The sequence below is a fragment of the Scophthalmus maximus genome, chromosome 9 (assembly GCF_022379125.1).
Source record: "Scophthalmus maximus strain ysfricsl-2021 chromosome 9, ASM2237912v1, whole genome shotgun sequence".
Taxonomy (NCBI): domain Eukaryota; kingdom Metazoa; phylum Chordata; class Actinopteri; order Pleuronectiformes; family Scophthalmidae; genus Scophthalmus; species Scophthalmus maximus.
Window position 1 is genome coordinate 20751168 of NC_061523.1, and position 22869 is coordinate 20774036.

At 43.7% G+C, this 22869-nt stretch overlaps 1 long non-coding RNA gene across 4 annotated transcripts in view; it reads right to left on the reverse strand.

Annotated features, from left to right (window-relative positions):
* LOC118319481 overlaps window positions 1–13301 on the reverse strand; it is a 46127-nt gene extending 32826 nt beyond the window's left edge. The window contains exons 1-2 of one of the 4 annotated variants that reach the window (XR_004796004.2): window positions 12887–13301; window positions 8646–8948 (exon numbers count right to left, since the gene is read on the reverse strand). This is a non-coding gene — a long non-coding RNA (uncharacterized LOC118319481). The remainder of the gene's footprint in view (window positions 1–8645; window positions 8949–12886) is intronic. The other 3 variants (XR_004795999.2, XR_004796000.2, XR_004795998.2) reach the window with 3 other exon arrangements.
* Window positions 13302–22869: the final 9568 nt, after the last annotated feature.

Consider the following 22869-nt stretch of genomic DNA (forward strand, 5'->3'; position numbering starts at 1 on the left):
GACGGGTTTCCCCTCATCAGACTCATTGTGGAGCTCTAAAAAGAAACTGCACGTCTGCATACACGTATCTTGTTGGCACTGACAATACTGTATGTGTTATAACTGACACGATGATATTCTTCTGTTCAAGTGTTCATCACAAACCTTAAAGGGTTTTGAAAAATTGATAAATGAAATGACTCACTGATTTTCAAAGTATATTGAGGAAAGTTGAGCTCAACAGTCACTTTAAGACAAAAAAAAGGCTTATTCTGGTCCAAATGATTTGTGCCAGCGTTCAGCAACAATCACAATTCCTCACAATCCATCATAGAAGAGGCAGAGATTGATTTCCCCACTGACAGTAACCACCACAGATACCAGAAAACGATGAAGCCATAATATCTCCAAAGAAAAACCTCACTCTCCTATATTGATATTGTTACGATTATTGCTCTGTAGGTTGTAAAACTCAGAGCTCACAATAAACTCAAACACATTCTCTCGGGGTCGTTGAATAATAAGACATAGATTATTGTGTAACAGGAATGAAATCAAATTTATTTTTTCCCATATTGATACCAAATACAATTCGGTGGTGATACAATTGGGACTTGTAAAGATATAAACATTAAAATCCAAATCGGAAGCCACTCTGAGTTTTTAAGTTTCTTTTTGCTCATTTTATAGCCTGCACATGGTGACCACCGAAGGAACTCAGAAAACAATGTGATAAACTGTAAACATCACTGTACACAACATATGCTCAAGACCAACAAGCAGAAAAACAAAGTGAACAACCAGCTTGTGAAGAAAGTCTAGGAGGAGTTGGTGCAGACCAAAACAGAGCCAAAGGCAGAATGTACATTTGAGTTAAAGCTGGACAGACACCCAAACTCATAGTAGAAAAATTGATGGCTGCCAAGCCCTAGCAACTTTAAATGCTAGTACCTGTGGGGTTGTTGTGATTTTGTGTTGCCCAATACTGGCCACAACATTGGCGACAGTGGAACAATATTTCCCTGCTAAATGACAATCTACACATTAGATTTCTTTTGCCAAGAAATGGTCGCTTGCTGGAAACAGGTGGTTGTGATGGTCGCGACAAGAGCTTCAGCCAATCTGAGCAGCGCTACAGTAAATCTTCAGAGCTGACTTAAAGCTACAGTGACTCAATGTCCGAAAAGTAATATGATGGTCAACCGGGCTGGTGCTATCTTGATGGCATCAGAAGTGATAGAAATGAAGGACAACCAAGAGTTTACACTGGCGTTGCTTTCCACTGATGGAGATAGCTCTTACAGCAATTATCGAAAGATTGAAGTTAGATGTTGAAACTCGAGACGTCTCTGTTACACTAGAAGCTATGTAACAATGGCAACAACAACAAAAAAACCTACCGCCCCTTTAACAGATGTCATAATCTAGTCTAATCATTTCAGTTTTTCAGAAAGAAAAGAATGTCCTGCCATTTATTCTTCTTAGTCATGTAATGATCCAAATCCAACTTGGACGACTGGTGGTCCAAATACTGACTATCGCAATCATTAACCTGAGGCAGAATCTACGTGCCACGGTTAATATTATGGAGACTCTTTATTTGTAATGTGTTTTTAACGAAACAACTGACTGTCAGTATGGGCTATTTGAATATATATCAGCAAATCAATATAATTATCTGCCTGTAAATGTTAACTTTGACATCATAAAACCTGTGCGAATAGATTTTCAATTTTGGAATTGGCAGACTCAGAGCCTTGGAGGAATCGCCTGGCAAGCATTCAGCAGATGCATTTTTGTAAAAGACATTCAGTCAAATAAAGGCAAGATTTCCCAGTTACTGAAAAAAATAAATACTCTGGCTTCAACACCACATCTTGAAAGGCTGTTTATCGTAAATATTTGATTATAACGGTATTACATAAACACTGTGGTTGTCATGGAGACATTATGATGAATCACCATCAGATCCAGTGTCTTTCTTTGTGTCTATATTGGCTCAGTTCAACTCAAGAACAGATGCCTGCTTCAAGCTGAACAACATTCAGCTGCAACCAAAAAAAATAGGATTTATCATACATCCATTGCTCTTTATCTTACTATAATTTAGAAGGATTTTATTTTTCATTTGATCCATACTTTTGTTTTGTCATTTCACTGTATGTTATTCTATTTTGCAACCTAAAGCTACACCGGATTTATTATATGATTAAGAGACGATGAGGTCCTATATGGCATTTTCTGACGTTCTCACAAATTTACATACATAAATTCATCAACAAAATGTTAAAAGGATGTAGGGATGAAAAAACCCTGTGACACCTCTCAGATCTGAACCGGAAAATATCAGCTTGGTTTTCTCTTCCTGTCCAACCCCTTTTTGGAAAATATTCTACTGCTTTAGATATTCTTCAAAGCAACTTTTGGAATACTAAGCTGACATTATGCATTCATGCATAATTTCCCATGTTCATCTTAAACTCTTCAAGTATCTGGATGAGTGTGCCCAATTGTAAATGGCTGAATTTCTGCATCGGTGCATGTATATTTTAAAGTCTCCATCTCATGGAGGTGCTAAGTCACAATTTTCATTCATGAATCACTTCTTTCCAGTTAACTTCAAGCTAATATCGTCCAACCTTCCTCTCCACCTCTCTCGTAAATGCACCAACAACTTCCCAGTCTCCTTCCTCTCCCCTGACATCAGACTGCAAACCCTCATCGTGACGCCTAATTCCTCCTCAATAGCAGCTGTGTTTTGGATTCACCTCTGGCGTGCCAAGGGGGATTATGGTTAACAGAGTTGTCCAATATAGAGGCAGAATTAGCCTATGCTGATCTTCCTGTGTGGTTTGAGCTCAGGTTATTTTTGTGCCCACAGTTGGAAGCAATAAAAATTGATGAGATTTGGAGGTGGGAGGATTTCTTTTTTGCAGTCCTGGTATAGCCATATCCATTCTATATTTGATCTTTTTATGCTAACAATGACAGTCCAGATCGTTTGGCGTTTCAGACGGAAAAGACACGTTATAAAAATATGTGTTCAAATTCATATCACGACACAAAGTTGAGGCTGGTCATGAATTAACATTTTGTAATTTCATTATGTAATTAATGTTTTCCTTGCCCTCTGTAGCTATACAGCCAATATGTAACTGTTCTGGGACTAAAGTGAGTTTCTTAAAATTAATTAACCAATTTATGGTTGAAGTGGCTGTCAAGTAGACATTTAGTTACCTTGCCTAAATTCAACAGTTCAAAGTTTTCTGTCTTTTAACATTTTAATCTTTCATTCCTGATTCCAAACATCGACGCACATAGTAACATTTGTTTTGGGTGGTTCTTCTCGGCGGACATTTTGATTATCACTACCTCCGCCAAGGGGGTTGTGGGATTGCTTTGGTTTGCTTGTTTGTTTGCGAGATTACTCAAACATTTATGCAAGAAAATGTCTTATCAAAGATGGGTCTCAGCCATGTTGACAGGTGATCAAATTTAAAGAGCGAGCCAGATCAGAATATGATCCAGGAATGTTTTGAAGAATTCTTCACGATTGCGGGAGTCCATAAACATATTTTCAGAAACACAGCATATCAAAATAAATATATGTTGGTCAGTTGGAGATGGGAATGCAAGTTTTGGGTGAAATAGCTTATAGGTTTGGGGATTGCTCAGCCTTGGCGGAGGTCTCTGAGTGTTCTTGTTGTTGTTTTCCCTTGAGCGGAGCTTTCCGGCCTTGTTTTTTCTCTCATGCTGTCTCTGCCCCACGAATGTTTTATAGTTATGGCTGGTTAAAGCTAAGGCTGATGCAGTGGTTGAGGTAACAGTTTGTCAATCCAAGCGGGCAGGATTTGTACACAGCCTGGGAGGAGGGTCTGCCTCGGAAGCCCCAAGGCAAAAACATCTTGTGAGCTCTGACTCCGTACAGGACTAAACCATAAATAACGGCAGCTTTAGTCAGTGAGTTTCTCCTACCCTGAGGTGCCCGTGCTCTGTTGCAGCCCAGTTAAGATTGCAGAATTTTCCCTTCAAAAATTCCAAGTGGAATATTGTAAGAAAATGCTTGATGCCGGTCTGAGGAAATAACATTCAGTCCAATTGAGTGGACTAATGTGTGATTTTGACAGTTTGCCTCCCATTTCCCTTCTGACAGTCGATGTTGTTTTTCTTTTAACAATAACTGCCATTTTTTTGGTGTGTAACCAAAACAAATTGTCTGCTTTTACCTTGATGCATTTTGCCGCCGCCGCTGACAAGGCAACCCCGACAGAAAACCCTGATATGGGTTATTTTGGAGGGAAATGACAAACTATAATTTGCCTGTGAAAAGAAAAAGGCTGCTTCCTTCCCCCTGTTTCACTAGGCCCCGTTTATCAACAATAACATTTATGGTTGTGCTTGTGTGTGTTAAAGGTTTGATTTAAGAACATAACCCATATTTATACATTTTTTCCATTCGGCTTCGACAAATAATAGAAGAGCGGCTTAGTTCATGTGTGTGTGGGTTTACCTGTCTATTGTGATTTGTTAAAAGGGGTCAGCCTCATCGCTCGATGGTGCACGGTGTTTTTTTTGTTCACTGTTTGTTTTGTTTGTTCTCTCTGTGATGTAGGTGTGGAGTGTCTGCTCGATCACTGACATTGAAAACGGAGAATCGTCAGGTCCTCTAAGTGGTGACATATGTGCTCCCGGCCAAGCTGCGGAACAAAGGGTCAAATTGGTCTGCGGTATATGACGACATGCTGAAGTTGGTGCACTCACGACTGTGTATGTGTCCAAAGGTAAACAGTGATTACAGCCACAACTACATCGAAAATTAATGTTGGGGGGGGGGGGTGTCTTCTTTGTTTGTGTTATGTTTTATTCCCTGATATGGTGAAATGCTGATCTCATTCTGAAAAATGAGTTCCAACAACAACTTGGAGAGACCGTGAAAATCTTGCTACATGAGTTGTCGAGTTGTAGAGGTCATTCATATTAGTGCTGCGACTTACGATTATTTTCATAATCGATTCATCTGTTGATTACTTTCTCGATTAATCGATTAGTTGTTTGGTCCATAAAATGTCATAAAATTTTGAAAAAACAAGGTTGTATTTCCCAAATCCCAAGATAACTTTTGTTTTTTTCAACACACCAAATATATTTAGTTTACTGTCACAGAGGAGCAAAGAAATCAAAAAATATTCACATTTAAGAACCTGAAATCTGAGAATTTGGACTGTTTTTTCCATAAAAACTACTAGAATTAATCGATTATTAAAATAGTTGGTGATTAATTTAATAATCGATTGCTAATCGATTAACTGTTGCAGCTCTAATTCATATTAAACCAATAAGCACAATTTAACAAAAATAAATAGTAGCTTTTAATGTGACGTGAGGTTAATTTCCCCTTATATTCTCCATTTCAGTTTTAACTTGTTGTTTCGTAAAGTTCCATCTGTTTGAATTTAAATTTGGTTGATTTAATTATTAAAATTTGATGCACAAGCTCCAGCCTGAAGAGACTTCTAAATTCACTGAATTTCAAAGAAATGGAATTAATAAAACAATCTGCTGCTTCTGAAGACAACCCTGCGATAAACATGCCATCCTTTCTTTTTGCTTAGCTTCCTTTCACTTTACGTTTAGTTTATTGGTTCCACTGTCCTTTGTCAGGGCACAGAATAACAGAAAAACATAACGCGTACAGCTCATTGGCCCTGCGGTGTGTCCTGGTGCCATTCAGCACAAAGAGCACGGAGGTGCTGATTCAAACTGACATTTTAAAGTTGTTGCATCGGGGCAGAATATGCAGCCATGCGTTCAATTATAATCTGTCACTGTCTTCTATTGTTGCATTTAAACCAGAGGAGGAGATAAGTCACCTCCGTGACTCCGAACAACTTCCAGCAAAACCGTTAACTGTCACATTCACTCGAGATAGCGACAATGTCTTAGTGGGAACTGTTTTCTTTTTTCTTTTCACTTTTCACTCCCTTATTACTTATTCCTGAGGCGTTATTTCATTTCAATTTCAGCTCTGATGCAAAAGAGGAATTGGTGTGTGTGTGTGTGTGTGTGTGTGTGTATGTGTGTGTGTGTGTGTGTGTGTGTGTGTCTGTGTGTGTGTGTGTGTGTGTTAGGGTGTGTGTTAGGGTGTCTGAGAGCGACGGAGTGGTAGTGTGTGCGTGATTCATGATATTAACTGGCTCGAGAGCTCATCTGCTGTGTACACCTGCCAGGACTTCCTCAGAGGGCCGATGTTTAGCTTTAATTGAATCTCATCCTCTCTTGGACGCACCGCGGCGACAGTGGAAATCTGATCTCTGACTCGGCTTCACTTGGTGGCCGGGGGAACGCAAAAGGAACTGCTGGCACACGCCAGCTGTCACGAAGTTAGCACCGGGACTTTAGTATGTGGCCGTCACGCTTCTTCGTAAAACTCAGTGACTCCCGGCATGATTATTACATTCTACAAACTTAGTTACAGGACCTCTGCTATCCCCAATGAATCGTCAAATATCGATCCATTCATGAACTTCCCGTGGGCAAACTTGGCAGCACAATAAATGCGGGCAGAGGCACCTGAAATATACATCTGTGCGACTCTCTTGTGCAAACGCGGGTGAAAACGAAGGTGCCCAGAGGGATTCGAGTACTTCTACTGACTCCGCATTTGAACAATGTGGCTTATAGGGCTCCAGAAGGTTCCGGGAAAGTCAAAGAAGTGAGCAGGCGGTGCAAATTGTGAGGGGAAAGGCGTTTTTGCTATAGAAGAGAAGGCGGAGAAGACGGCCGGGCTTCACAGCAGAAGAGCAAGCGAGCGAGCAGGCCCATTCAGTATTTAGCACGTGTGGAGTGGGTGGTGGAGCCTGATGGCGTCGCGTTAAAGACCCGCTGTAAAAAAGAAAAAGGGAGCTGTTAAATGAACTGCCTCACTTTTAATTATAGAGGATTCACTCAAGGACTCCTTGGCGGAGCCGCGGCCTCCCATACCGCAGCGATGAGAAAAAAGGATCTCGACGGCAGACACTGTTGAAATGCAATTTTTTTGCGCATCAGACTTTCTGTTGATGTCTTAATAACACACGTCCGAAAACACAAATGAAAGCTCAAAAAAAAAAAAGCTGCTGACAGATGACACACTAAAGACGGCACCTCGATGCAAATGAAGACGGGAGGAGCCGAACAGAGCTGCACACACACTTGGACGGGTTGACATCGGCGAGTCGCCGTGTTATTTTCCGCCTTTAATGTTTTTCTCCAGAGAACATTTCTGTAGAAGGTTTTGATTATAATGAATCTGTATGTGAAACATCCTGTTGCTCACCCTTCCCCTCTCATTTTCCAGACTGCAGCATGTTGGGGGGGGGGGGTTCAACCACCGCTGCCGTATGAACAGAGTGGGCTGCGAGACAGAAATCCCATCATGCACTGCAATTAGGGCTCTAACAGATTTTGCCCTCGCCCACTCCGTACAGCTTCAAGATAATGTTCCTCAGTATGAAATGAATCATGTTTTTTTAAGCTTCCTTAAAACGAGATGCCGCCGCGAGAAAGTTAGGATCTTATGATCAACAACATCTTGCCGTCGTTTGGATGAAAGAAAGTTCTGATCTGCGTGTTTATCTCAGTGAGTAGTTACGTAGAAAAAAACAAAAAAATCACCAGATTTGTAGTAATAAAACATTTTAAAACCATTTTGAGCCAAAATCCAGAGAGGAAACACAATTCGGTGCCTTTGGACAAACAGAAACTGAAGGTAGATTATTAATGTGTCGCTGTCAGAGAAACATACACGAATCTAACATGAAGAATTTTTCTTTTGTTATTGCATTTCTGCCTGCAAAAATAGGATTATGTAAGTGCCTATGTTCTCCAGCAGTGCGACCACTGTGCAAAATTCACAGTATAAAGTCCTATTGCATCATCTGAAACACGCTTAGTGAACCATGTAGCGTCTAATTGCAGGTTTTGAAAAGCTCAACTGAACGTCTGCAGCAGAGTGTTTCCCAGCAGAGTTGTCCGTCGTGTGTACACTAACCGACGTTTTAAAAAGACACGCCCATCTCGTCGGTTTAAATCAGTGGAGAAATGTGTCCACGTCTCTTATGAATTGAAACATTTTCGCCTGTGATTTTCCCCCACAGCCAAGGACAAACCAGAACTTCAAAAAAGTCCCGTCCTCCGAACGGCAGCGTCCCGTCGGGGGGGGAAAAAAACGATTCGACTCGACCTCTTCAGATCTTTTACCTCTTTCATCTCGCTGGCAAACCCCTCGGTGTATAAAGCAACTGGCATGTGTAATTAAAATCACAGATTTGTTTTTCAGGTTGCCCTGCACGGATTGACCGAGTCTCCATCTCTATATCGCTTGTCATTTCAGTTCCACGTTCCCGCCACACCCTCTCTCTCTCTCTCTCTCTGGTCTCTTTCCCTCTCCAGTGGGAGTGACATGTCTTCTGGGAGGGAGGGAGGGAGGGAGGGTGTGTAAGAGTGGGAGTTAATTTAATCAGCATCATGCTTGGGTAAGACAACCATTTCTCAGCCAGTCCGGTCCACTCGCTGACCTCCAGGTAGTGTGTGTGTGTGTGTGTGTGTGTGTGTGTGTGTGTGTGTGTGTGTGTGTGTGTGTGTGTGTGTGAAGGCAGTAGATTGATAGGCTGAGTCGACTGTATCACCTCACTGTCCCGGGAGACCACAGCTCTGTTGATTCACCCCCTCGTGTCGGTTGGCGGCGGGCGGCTGTAGGTCTCAAAGCATCCAGCAGCGGGGAACTCTCAGGGATGGCAGCAGGTGTAGCTGTCGGAGGTCCGGGAGGACAGTGTGTTCTCTGGCTTGTGTGTGTGTGTGTGTGTGTGTGTGTGTGTGTGTGTGTTGGAGGAGGGGGGTGCTCAGCATGGTGGCTGTATGGAGCAGCCTCTCCACCTCGCTGTGTGAGTCTGAATGTAGCCGGCAGATCACATTCCCGGTTCGTCTGAAACCTACAACACAGACGAACCTTTTGTGGGGTTTTTTCCTCTTATATTAGCTCATGGGTGGGTTGAAATAAATAAATAAAAAAAAAGGTTTGCACAGCGTGAAATAGGGGCGTAAATTAGGGAAGCGGTGTACTGAGATACACCATTTGCTAATGGCCAGTAATTCCTCGGAGAATTCCAGCTGATAGCCTTATTTAATTATTTATGTCCTGTTATAGCACCGTTTGTCTATTCCTCAACAGTAGAGGTGGCTTATTAAATGTGTCAAAGTCATCCTTGGAGCAGGTGCATAGACATATATTGGCCCCGTTTCCAGCGGTCCGCCTGACATCACTCACGGAGAAACTCAGTCTGAATAAGACTGGTTTTCTATATGCTTTCAAAACATCTACACATAGTTGAGAATTGTTCGTACAAGCTACAAAATGAATCCCCTCAAAGTTGTGTGATTCTCAGACTTTTTTTTTTATTAATAATTCATTTCTTTTTGAGATTAAGATGATGAGGTTGATACCAGTCTCATTAAAGGGACAGTTACGTTAAGTAACCCATACAACCCCACTTCAAAATCACCGAACTGTCCCTTTAAGCACGGATCTGTAGCTGGGAGTTGATGAGCCTGGTTTGGCATGAAGGCTTGAAGCAAGCGGGAACAACTAGCCTGACTCTGCCCTTCAGTTCAATATATACACTTTCCAGAACCTCTAAACTCTTAAGTCCACCAGCAAAGTATTATCACTTTCTTATCCACCCACGCAGCCCTCCTGTGCAGCATCTCCAGCTGTGGTGTGGGTTGTCAGTGAGCACAAGTTTCAGTAAAAAAAAAAAGGAGGCACCATTCATCTTGTTTTTTTCATTCCTGAATCACAACTGCATTTTTTTTACTTTAACTCTGATGGGCTATTTCTGCCCGAGGGAAAAGTAGTTGTTTTTTTAAATCAGTGAGAAAGAAAAGTTTCATTCTCACGTCTTTGCGTGAAATATTAAGATGGGGTTTGAAAACAATTAGCCTAGAATTAGTATAAAGACTGAAACCAGCAGAATCAGCTGGTGCGAGCTTTGCGGTCCAAATGCTGTTACTTGCATTTTTAAATCTAACTTCGCCACATTCCATTAAACCTGTCTGCTCTCCCGATTTCCTCCAACTCCCACAATCCTCTTCGACCGACCCCAGAGAACCTGCTCGACTCGTATCCAGCCACTGTGGAATTCATGTGCGGGCGGAGAGAGCAGGAAGAAAAGCTGCAGCTTTTAGAGGAGAGCGAGGTGATGCGACTGATGGTGGATGGGAGTATTCGTCACTGATATTCTTCTGTCTGAATTTTGGAATCTGGCTAGAAGCTTTTTGTGTTTGCGTCCGAGGCACTGACGGATGGGAGATGTTCAGGAAACACTGTGGCTCTCAAACATCCGATTTTAAAGCATTAAGTCCAAATATGACTCCAATCTCTCACGGCCATTCTGTCGAGACAGAATTCAGTGAGCAGCACAACTCGTGCCAGTCACATTATGTTTTGCAAATAGACAACAGCGTCTGTGAGTGCAGACAGCAAAAAGAAAAAAGAGGCACAAGTGGTTTCATCTGGAGATGTGATTAACCAGCTTGGGTCTGTCCTCGGCTTTGAGGAACAAATGGGATGTTCTCAAAATGTCTTTGGTTTCTGCTGTGTGATAACATCAGTCATCTGGGCGATGCTGTCAGATCGGGCTTTTTGTTCTGCTGGACAAAATTAAACTTTGATGGAATCCGCAGCTTTTTAGGCAATTAAACGTGTTTGAAACCTCCCTTCCTCGTTTCTCAGCCGGTCGCAGGTTAAGTGTCATCAGACTTATGGCTACAGCATTTCGTTTTAATGCCATCCTAAATCTGCTATAGAAAAAAAAAAAAAGGCAATCCGGCAGTTGTATTCTCATTTATGCATTCGGTGCTTTGTCAGCATTTGGCCACGCTGAGATATTGTCTCTCTTACCTGTTGATTCAGATCTATGGCCGTCCCTCCGCTGGCTGCAGGCTGCTTTTTAATTGCAGCCGCGTCCTGTAACCTCCCCTTTTTTTTTTTTTTTTCACATTCACTGCCTATGTAAATCTTTGTAAATGCTGTGCGAACTACCTCCTCCTCCTCCTCCTCCTCCTCCTCCTCCTCACGTAAGGTCAAGACTGTTTCTGAACTGAACGGGGCTGAAGTGCAACAGCACAACCTGGTGGATTTAAGTTTATCAGCAAAAGAGACAGGAGTAACTCCACGTCTCTATGATGACGCTTCCTAGTTATTCATGGCCGTCTGTCGCATTATGGTCGCACATTTCCACTAAATGTCCCGCTTGCTTTATCTTTAAAACATCATCTTTTCTTATTTCTCTCCTGTCTGTCCGTCCGTCTGTCTGTTTCCCCCCCTCCTCCACGCATTCGCTCATCCTCCAGTTTCGGCGTCTCTCTGTTCAGTCCCCTCTCCATTCTTTTCCCCTCGTCTCCTTTCACACACTTTATAAAGGCTTCTCGAGTGGGTGATATTTAATGCATTAACAGCTGGTGGCTGACACGGTGTGCTTCACGCAGCACAAGCTGTTCCTCAGCAGTACATATTTAGCAGATGACTCATTATAGCTGGGTCTTTTTTCTTCTTCTTTTTTCCCCTCCCCCTGCAACAGCTCACTGAAGACGTGATGCGTGCTGCGATGGGGCATCAATAAAATTGTGACTGGAGGAACAATAAAGAGTGAGCGGGGTTTGTTTTTTTTCTTTGATGGTTTTGACACGAACAAGAGCAAAAATATGTACCTGCATGAATCAATACGTCTCGCCTTTTATCCAGGAGTAACAAATAGTGATAATAAAGACACCATAGTGTTGTCTCATTCCTGTGACGTGTAAATAAAATTGAAGGTTGTATTTATTTTAGGGCAGATTTGGATTTTCTATTTCACTACTTTTCAATGATCGATCACCACTCGGACGCTCGCCTGCGGCCATAGACTGACACAAAAATTAGACGTATGGTCGCCTCGTCCAGAAATTGAAGCCAATGCGTGCAAGTGCCTGAAGCGTGCACTCTCTGGAATCACCAGCAGAGGGCGACTCCACTGTCTTTCTATAGAAGTCTATGAGAAGATGGAACACACTTCTGACCTGATTCATGGAGTTCGCGGTTTCAATCGCTAGTTTCAAGTCTCCTTCAACATACAACGGGACGTTCGGTTAAATAGACGATACAGCGCGTAGCCTGGATACACCCTGATTGACAGCTGGACGGTGGCAAGGGGCGCTGGTCAAAATGCAAAAAAAAACAGGTTTCAAAACCGGCAAGGTGACAAACGAACGAGTGAACGAGTGCATCGAACACACAGACCTCTTGGGGGGGGGGGGTTCTGGTTTGCTAGCATCTGTATGCTACACAATGGCAATGCTGATAGAAGAGTAATTCAAGCTTCAACATGTTTGAGTTTGTAGAAGGGCCCATTTTACAGGGTTACCTGTTCCTTGTAATGTCAATGCATCAGACTGGCAATGCATGTATTGCTCTGTACAATGTAAGAAATATAAAAGTAACAGTTAATAACTTGCCCCATTGGAACCTAATTTTCTCAACATGAAGCAATATAGCCCCACAGCATATTCACAGAACGGTCAGACCCTCGACTACACATCAATATCAACCATTCACACCTGTATGAAACACACTTAAAACAACAAGCAACTAAGTCATCATATCTAATGAACACAACAACCTCACGTGATAATTTAATACCGATGTCAGACTTGATTGCTGCTGCTACCAACATGCTAACATGCTAACAACACAAGCTACATATCATGCTAACGCCACAGCCTCTGCAGATTCCAGCGCTCTCCTTCCTCTATAACTCTATAACGTTCAGCTCGCCAGCCGCTGACCGACGTCCGTATCAACACAGCAATATATAATACATAAATTATGTCTTACCGTCGAAGTCTTTGCAGAAAAAGTTGTGTTTGTTTCGATCCATGGATCCGCTTCCGTTAGCGAGCACAAAGACCGCTCGTCATTTCAAGATGTTAATCCGCCTGGTCCGTCCTACTTCGACTACACACGCGGAAGTCGCGTGTAAAATAGCGTCGGGGAAAAAAGACGTCACAGTGGGTTCGCCCCGCCCCCTCGCAGATAGCGAATCCTTGGGAGGGGTTTTGATGCTGTCCGTCGATTCTGCTGGCTCTGACGGTTCTATAGACGTGTCAATCACCTAGCTTGACCAATGCGCTGCTGACAGTCTCTTCGAAGGTTTGACGGCATTACGTTGCACTACAAAGATCGTCTATGGAGAGACAGATGCTCACCCGTCTTCATTAAAACAGATCTATTAGATGTAATACACACTTACAGAGTTTTGCAGTAAGAAACCTCACATGGAACAGAGTCCGCCTGACCATGTCCCTACTTAAAAGCCTGTAACTTTGCCCTGATTCACTTTATCAGCATGAAATTTGGCACAGATAATGTTCAGATGTTGTTCTATAGATTTCAAAAGGAATGGGCTTCATCTGCAGTATTACATAGGAGATATTCACTCTGAATTCTTCAATCTTTCATATATGTTGTGTTCCATCTCCATTTACTCTGACCCAATAACATCTATTCTTGATTCTTCACAACCCCACAAGTGTTACCTCCATCCAGATACCAAGATTATTCATATAGACCCTGTAGTTGCAGAGATATACTCTTTTCATTGTGGGCGTGTCATTTTCGAGCAGGGACCTGCAAAAGGGGGCCTGGATCATAGCACGTGTTGTAAATATCAATGACATTTTTCATTTTCACCAACCTTATTGTACATGAGCTGGGTTGTTTTTTTTAACCCCCTCATTCATCTGTAATATACACAGAGACACAACTGTGAGTTGAAATGACAGAGTTCCTTTATCTCACGAGGGGAGACATTATGTATCACAGAAATGCAGATGTGGTACTCCGCCTGTCTTACCGCCCTCTATGTGATTTGCTTGGCGTCACTGAAAAGCCAGAGGATGTGCAGCATGTGAATGAAACACGATGCCGTGTTTGCTGTGCTGCAGGTGGGAGGAAGCGCTCTCATCCTGACTGCTATGATGGATGTTTCCCCCACCCGCAAATCCCAAGAACCCGGCCCCGCCCTGAGTCACATTCAATCCTCAAAGCTGTGACATCTCCATTTTCTCTCCTTTGTCTTTCCTCCTCCTTCTTCTCCGTGCTTGTGTCTTGATATGTCTTTGTCTGTCGTTCTCCTTTGTTCTTTCCCTTCGACTTTGCCCCGGTCTTTGTCACCAGTCCTGTACACACGCTTTTCAAATGCGGAACTCAGAACGCTGAGAAAGTCAAGAGAATCCGTGTATCCCGGATTCACCAGGAGTCTATTTCGTGGCAAAAAACAAGTTAGTACACGGGAGGGCAGTCAGAAGAACGGGAAACAAATTCAAGAAAAGGGAACAGGCAAAAGGCCGGGTCGAAAAAAAAACAAGGATGACTAAATGCTGGAACGCTTGCAACAAGGTACTAAGACGAGCTGGCAACAGGACAGGGGACAGCACGCGGACTAAACACACACGAGGGTGGAGATGATGCACCATAGGGCAATTAGGGCCGGGGCAGGAAATCACAGAAGCGGGACACGCACAATGGCAGGAAGTGCAATAAATATAACAGGAAATGTAATGAATTTTTCTGAATAAAGGAGAACTTGATGCAGAAGTGAACAGTTGAAGGAGGTGTTGAATCACAGAGCGTTAAACGACACGTGAAAAGCACAAGATGATTCAAGGACAAGTTATTCATACGCGCTTCGGTGAGACCGGACCGACCTCTCCGCCGCTCCCTTTAGTCACTCTCACTTCCTGTGTTCTCGTAGTCCTCATCTCTGAAAGGTTAGTAGAAGTACTCTCTTCCTCTCGGATTTTCTCCCTGCATCTCCAGCTCTGTTATCATTCTTCCCAGTCCCCCAGAGGAGGAGAGAGAGAGAGAAGGGGGAAGGCCCCAACCGTCGACACTGTACCGACCGAATGTTATTTCATCCCATTCATCAGCGCCAGCGTCTACTCTCAGCGGAGCGGCTGGATGCTGGTATGGGGAGGTGTTGACGGCACTTTGACAGACAAGCTAAATTACAGACAGCTACAAGTCCCCCCCGGGTTCTTTGTTACCTCTGCGAAACCCTGGAATCAGTAGTGCCACAATTCCAACATTGATTAAGTTTTTTTGAGATGTCACTTGAAATGCAGCAGTACACAGTAAAACAAAATCACATTCTACAACAAGAATTGTCTTAAATTTGCTTCCTGTTTGAAGTGAAGGCTACCTACATGAAAAAAATGAGGCTGTTTACATTGTGAACTTAGGTCAAATGCCAAATTGTTCCTCAAGTCATGTTCGTTAAAGCCACATCTGATAGGAACTGCAAGGATAAAAATATCAAACATTTTGTCTCTTGTGCAAAGAGGGATTTTTCTTAAATTGGCCCCGCCCCCACGGCTGTGCCACCAAACCCCCTGAAATATTCTCTCGTGGATGAAATACGATTTATGTGTTGTCATGAAAGCTGGGGGCACTCAAATACCAGCCACACATGTATAATATATGACCCCAAAAAAATCGGATTCGGTACCGCAAAAGAAATTTGGACATGGGACACGCCGCTGCAGCTCCGAGCACCAAAAGAAACCACCAGAGCCTTGAGGGAACATTTGGACACTTCCAAGTGTGGACGTTAAAGATTCTCTTATCGTCCCCTGCTGCAGGGCACGCCCATGAGAATTTCCAATTTCTCCTCTGGGACACGCACAGACCCGCGTGCTGTTTAAATCAGCGAGCGGGTCATTTTGACACATACGGAGCAATTAATTTCCCGGGATCAAAACTGCTCTTCACGGGAGCATATTTAGCATTTTTCCCCCCGGTTCCCCCCCCCCGAATGAGGCCTTTGTGTCAAACTGTCTGCGTGAAGTGGTGACAGCAGCCTGCCAACCGGCGTCCTGTCTCATTATCTCACACCTGCCTTGAACTCGTGCCGCTCAAGAAAGCTACCTGACATTCCCCGAAGTTCCATACAGGGACTTCACTGTCGGATCTATTAAAGTCGACTGGGTGGAGAGGGAGAAAAAAAGAGTGTACGGGGTTTCAAAAAAGAAGACATCAAAGATTTTGATTTTTCCTTGGGATTACTGTCACGTGTGTAGACTCGCAACAAAAATGAAAGAAGGAACACGTGCATGGACCTAAACCCAGAATTTTATTTATAGGAAGTAACATTTTTTTATATTTGCTTTTTAAATAGTCCCTCATGTTACAAATCCCAAATGTGTTTATTTCCCTGGAAAATTCCGATTTTATTTTTTCTTTGATGGCTATATCTAAGAAAAAGTGTGAATCTACATTCGACCCATATGTGCCTTCACGTAACAACACTGAAGCACTTTGAGAGGAAGGTTAGAAAATGTGAAGTGAAGCATTCAGCCATTGTCAGTTTGTCACTGTCAGCCGGGCCCACCAGAGAGCTCGGCCCTGCGCGGCGGGAGACGTTTTGACACGAGGAGGTCGAGGTTTTTGTCGAGTTCCCCGTCTCCCGGAGGAGAAGGCGCGGTGTCAGAAAAGAACCGCGTGAGCACAGAGACGAGACAGAAGACACCCCGCGGGGGTAAATGAGGCATTCTTCATCACGCAGTGTTTTTATGGAGGCCCTGTTTAGCTCTGTGGGTAGAACGTGGCGGAGGAAGGAATCTGGGCCTGTTTGCAGACTAATTCCAAGAGGAATTAAGCAGTTGTTAGTGCAAACGGTGTGTGAGACTTAAACCTGGCAGGGTTGGGGGGGGGGGGGGTTGGGGGTGCGTTGCTATGGAAACAATCCCGCAAGTGTAAGAGCTGCTCCGTCGCCCCATGAGATTTAGTGCAGATACAGAGTGCGTGTGAGAAAAGCACACGCCGGTTATTTTTTTTATCAGGCTTACGTTATGTTTCACCAGACACTTGGGAGGCAACAGTTCATCAGTCAGTCAGTCAGAGTGTAACGCGGTCGGGAGTGCGGGGGCAGTGACATTTAGCAGGGTTGTGCCGATTGCATGCAAGGCAGCGGCGACTGCAGAGAACAAGAGGGACAACAACTCCACATGACACAACAAACATGTTCTGCGCATCGGTCTCTTGCGGGTCTCTCTCCGGCCAAAGGTCAAATTCAAACGTGCCAGCGCTCTCTTTGCACACAGTCAAAAGAAGCCAACAGGGACGACTCGGGGACGGGATACAAAACCACCGCTGACACTTTGCACATCCAACACTTCAGCTTCCATGAAATGCAAACAGCAGTTGAACAAAGACGACCCATCGTCGTCATCGTCTCAAAACAAAAAGGCTCAGTCGCTGGTCGAGAGGGGATTCCGATTCACAGCAGGTTCTGTCTTCAGATAGGATCCATTTGCTCTCACTGAGACCAATGTGAATCAAGTCTTTAGTCACTTAACATATCACACCGAGGATCATTCAACTTTGACCGTATCTTTTCGGACAGTGTACATGAACACCTTTCTGAAAGTGGCGTTACCCTCATCCAACCACTAGAGGGAGGCAGAGTAGCTCTGTTGAAATGTTCCTACACCCTCTCAGACCTCCTGGTGCTGCCACTACATTCACTCCATCATAAATCTTCTGTGAGTTTGATCAGCTTCCACTGAGACAGTATTTTAATGACTGACTGAGGAGGATTTTCTTTTTTCTCTGCCACATGGCAATCAAGCTCATTTTTGTGTCAGATGTTCAGTGAGGCCTAAATGTATGACACCAGTTTTCTTTTTACCCCGCTGTGTTTAATCTAAGATCTACGGCCACTGTCAGAGTCAAATTGGACATTTTTTTTACAGGCATCTGTAAGAAAAAAAACTGTATTTGCTTGAAGACTGAACCATAGGCTTCATTCAGGGAATGAAATGTATTATTATTATTATTAAGTGTCATGTGGCCCTTGTCTTTATCTACATGTTCAGTGCGGATTACCTCTAAATGGCCCTGTTTCCGGTTTATGGTGCTCATTTTGTAGAAGAATGTTCTTTGTAGATACACTCTTGTCCCTCCCCAACAGCGTATTTTCTCTCACTCTGTCTGTACTATAACACAATGTATGAGATATAACAGGTTTGAGGTTGATTGAAGGTGATTTTTTCCCCCATTTCTGACAGATATTGATCATAAAGCCTCCATATGGGGCGCAGATACATATTTGGTTCTTTTGAAATAATAAAAGACTCTGGGACACTTATATCAGTCAGAGTTGGGGGTGTTTTAGTAGAAGTCTATAAAATTATAATGTCATATTAAATGCAGTGCAGCAGTGCAAGATTTCTGTATTAATTAGAAAGGCCAATAAGATTTTAGAACATTTTACGCTACAACAGACATCAAACTTGTCTTTAGGACCATTGAAAGAATTCAGAGATTCTTTCTTGACAAATATAAGCCACTAACACGACTACTTTAATCTATGTTTCTTGCAGTGCGCAGCTAATATCATCTGTGTCAGGTTCTACATTTGTGCATCACAGAAAATACACTGAATGTACTAAAATGAAATCAAAAATCACAACAACAACAAAATGGGTGGATGTTACGGCCTACTACTATGCTTCCCTAAACATGTAACCACATGGTTGTCAAGGAAATTAAATGAAATTACAGGGGTTTTGATTTAAAAAAAAAAAAAAAATGTCCTTAGTAATCTTTTTTTACCTTGCAATAACTGCTCCTCGCCTTTAGGTGGTGCTATAACACCCTCAGTCCCCAAGTGTCTCTGGTAAGTTGGCAACAGGCTTAAATACTTAAATACTAAAATGCCACAGGAAACTAAAACAGTTTTGCAGTGATGACAGGGGTGAACTTCTCATTGAAACATCAGCTGATATTAATTCATGTCTCCGGACTTAATTGGAAACTCAATACATTTTGTTAGAAAATGTCCCTGCTGATAACCTGATGCCAAACATAATTAATACAGCCTCCTCCTTGCGCGCTGAAACTTTGAGGTATTATTAACTGTGACAACATTTGAATAGGCTACATTGTGTTGCCAATTAGGTAACACAAAATCAAGACTATAAAGTAAAGGTTAGAGCGTAAAGTGTAAGCTATAGAACATATAAGAGTTGACAAGGAAACCTTATAGGCTAGGAAGACAAAGTGAAAATACGATCAAAAATATAAAATTTCTATAAATATGATATATATAAAGGGATCAAAACATAGGGACAGTTTAGACAGGATAAAAAAAAATCTGATATAATATTTTTTTAATTCTAATTAACTCAATGTCAATTATCATGAAGGAAAAAAATGCTGGAAGAATAATTTATGACCGACGATATTGATGGCATGACACAGAGCAGTTCAATTTGCGATAATAAAGCATCGTAAAATATTCCAGTGGAAAAAGAACCGGACCCCCGGACAGATCCGGTACATCTCTCTCGCAGCAGGCTCCGAAAGGGCCCGATGGTTTGCTCCCTGGTGTGAGCGTTTTCAATGAGGTGAGACAGAAACTGAAGGAAGCCGCCACAGTAAACAAACGTGACCCCGGATGACACCACATCAACCTTTTCCTGGGAGGAAAAAAGAAAGACAAACCAATAAATCTCTCCCGTTCGCCATTGCTCGTGTTGTGCGAGGCCGGAGACGACGGACCGTCCGACTGAACCCGCCTCGCCCCCGAGGCCCGAGGCCCCCGGGCTGCACTCATTTCCTTTCTGGCCCCGCTCGCTCTCGTGTTGCCTGCCCAGCTCGGGGGCCAGGCTGTTCCTGTTTTTAGGATTTCTGCAGAAGCGGGTAACATTCCCTCTTGGAAGGATTTCTGTTTGGAGTCTTGCCCTCCGCCACAGCGGTGCCACATTCTTTCCCCCTCTTCCTCCCGGGCGCAGTCTGGCGAGGGCGAAGGCCTGTGCCGAGGTTCGCTACGAGAGGAAACGCAGTCTTTGAGATTGGAGGGCAAACAAGCCGGTGGCAGTTTCTGCCTTTGTGAATGCAAAAGCGCCGGCCTCGCGCAGACAGAGTGACTTTGTGCAGCCGACTGGAACATTTTCTTTTACCCACTGAACCTCTGCCAGCATCAGGTTTGGGGAAAAAAAAAGGAACCAAACCGTAGATGTGCGGGGGTTTGCTTTTTGGGCGGTTTACTATTTCATTGACATTCTTTCCTCTTCCTTTGTTCTCCAAATAAGTTGTGTGGTGCAGCTGACAGCCGCGAAATAAACAAGAAGGATCTCTCTTTCTTTTTTCATCCTCTGTCTTTATTATTCATTGTGAGTCATTTTCACAAAACCCCCTTGAATCACCTTTGCACCAAAGTGTTTTTTTTGTTTTTTTTTTATTACAGCAAGCTGTTATCTGTGGCAGTTTTGCAGAAGAATGAAAAGCTTTAATCCAATCATGGGGACCGCAGTCAAAGGGACCTGGAGAACATAAAACAATAACTTCTAGCTTGTCGTGCTGATTATGACAACTTCTATTTCTTCCTCTCAGATTAATCTCCATTCAGATCTTTGAAAAACCCCTGACTAATAGATTCTGATCTCACTCCACTTCCTGCCATAAAAAAAATAAATAAAAAAAACCCCTTGGCTCGTCTCCTATGAAGTCATCACGTTCTCCCATTAGTGACATTTCCCACCAAAGCGGCCCCGTCATCTTCGCCGGACGCTTCGCAGTTTGTCCGGCGAGATTCCGATTCGTGGCCGCAAAAGCAGCTGTGCCCCGACCGAGGCCAAGATTCCTCCCGCCCAACAGCTTATGCTAATGGCCCTCACCGAAATAGCATCTCCTCCTTTCGGGAAAAAAAAGGGAAAGAGGGGCCACGGGACTGACTTCACTGCTTTACTTGTGTGACAACGAGAGGCTCCGGTAAATGAATCGAGTCCAGTCGGAGCGAGCGGTCGGCACTTCGTGGTGACGTGAAACATTTCCCCAAATAAACGGCCGTCTGTTTCGTTCCTCCTTGTGGTAATAGACTTTTATCGCAGGTTCGATGTGCTATTACGGCTCTGTCTTAAAAAGCAAAAGGCGCCTGTGAGGGGATTCACAGGGGGGAGTCGGGTGTGCGGGGGCTAAGAAGGGTGAATCATTTCCGCCGAGGAAGTGATGAATCATACGTTTGCTGAAAGCAAACAAAGTTTGATGCAACAAGCCCGCGGGTGCAAGCCCCTAACTAGTCGACATCGAAGGATTGATGGCAGCCAAAGCCGTTGCCAGAAATGATCATATTACCGATAAAAAAAAAGGAAAATGCAGACCTTCACCCTGAGCCGTAACGTGAATATTACAGAAGTTATAGGTTTTGCACCATGAGACGGTTAACTGCTCCAAAAGAGTGATTTGTCTCTTGGACGAGATAAGACTCGGAGGTATATGCACCCGCAAGTCTTCATACCCGAATGAAAAATACATTGTTTGTTTGTGCACCCCGGGGAAACTCATACAAAAAAATGTTTTTATTGATCCTCGGCAGCAGAATTGGACAAAACTGCTCTTTTTTTTTTTCCGGGTCGAGACAACTGAACTCATTTCACCCGAGAAGATCTATCTCCTCGTCGTCGCGGCGCGCGGCTCATTTTGAGCATCCCCTCTTTTTTCCCTTTTTTTAGTCGTTCAAGTCCCCCCCCCCCCCCCCCCCCCCCCCCCCCCCCCCGACTTTATGGAAGTGCAATATTAAATCACCGGAGTGGAGGATCATTTGGCAGGTGGGCACGGGAGAGACGGAGCATGAATCATCGGTACATCCCCCTTTTCACGCCGAGATGAACAGCCTAAGACGCGTATTCGGCGACTGTCTCACGCTCCTGATGTATAGTTTGGAGGAGATTTGTGGCGGCAGCCTGTAATTTCGGTTTGACGGCACCGCCTGCAGCAAATGAACCCAGTCTCATCCAACTCTTTCTGTGGGTCACTGCAGGACGGTCAACCCCTCCCGGACTCTGTTTGCACTGCTATGCATACGATGGCTTGTGTCTTATGTATTTAATTACTATGTTTGGAATTTTCTTCTCTTCCATGGTATCCTTTGTCAAGTTATCATTCATTCAAATGGGTTATTGCAACGCCCTATGCTCGTGCCATGTACAGAATGCTGCCGCTACTGGTGCCGCGAAGAGAGACAGCATCTCGCCTGTACGAGCATCCCTGCAATGGCTCCAAGTCAAGTATAGGATTTGGCGGAATGTTCTTTTATTAGTTTTTAAAGCGTTATAAATGGCCTGTTAGTGATACATCTCTGAGCTTCTACGCCCCGTTTCCACTCCAGTAACTTGGTTTTCCCTTGGTCGAGGGACAAAGGCGATGGCACGTTTGTATGCTGCGTTCCAGGTTTACCTCGGACCCCGGAAGTCGGGTTGGTGATTTTTTTCCGACATTCCGAGTCGGAATTCTGACTCGCGTCGGCGTTCCCTCAGAGGTCGTAATTCCGACTCAGAGGTCGTAATTCCGAATTTCTGGAACGATAAACCTGAGTTCCGAGTTCCGAGTTTAACTGGAACGCAGCAAAAGCCCCAGTGTGTAATTTTTGTAATTTTCTGGCGGCATCTGGTGGTAGAGTTGCGAACCGCAACCAACTGAGCGACCGACAGGGGACACTTTACGGTGGTGCACCGCTTATTCCACGTCCAGTTTCCAGGCAACGTCTGAAAATTCAACGCATATGCGACGTGTTCTGGACCGATTCGTGCAACAACCGTGTTCAACACGACGTAGCAAACATGGCGACTCACGCGGAGGTCGGGTCCACCTCGCGTCACTGTATTTAACTCGTTCAGAGTTGACGAAAAAACCATTGGTTCCTTGCTGCAGGTGGTTATACATATATGAACCCATAGTTATGGACAATATATTCAATTGCTGTGAATAAGTTCTTCGAAATATTACACACTGTAGCTTTAAGGTAGTTTGCATTCATA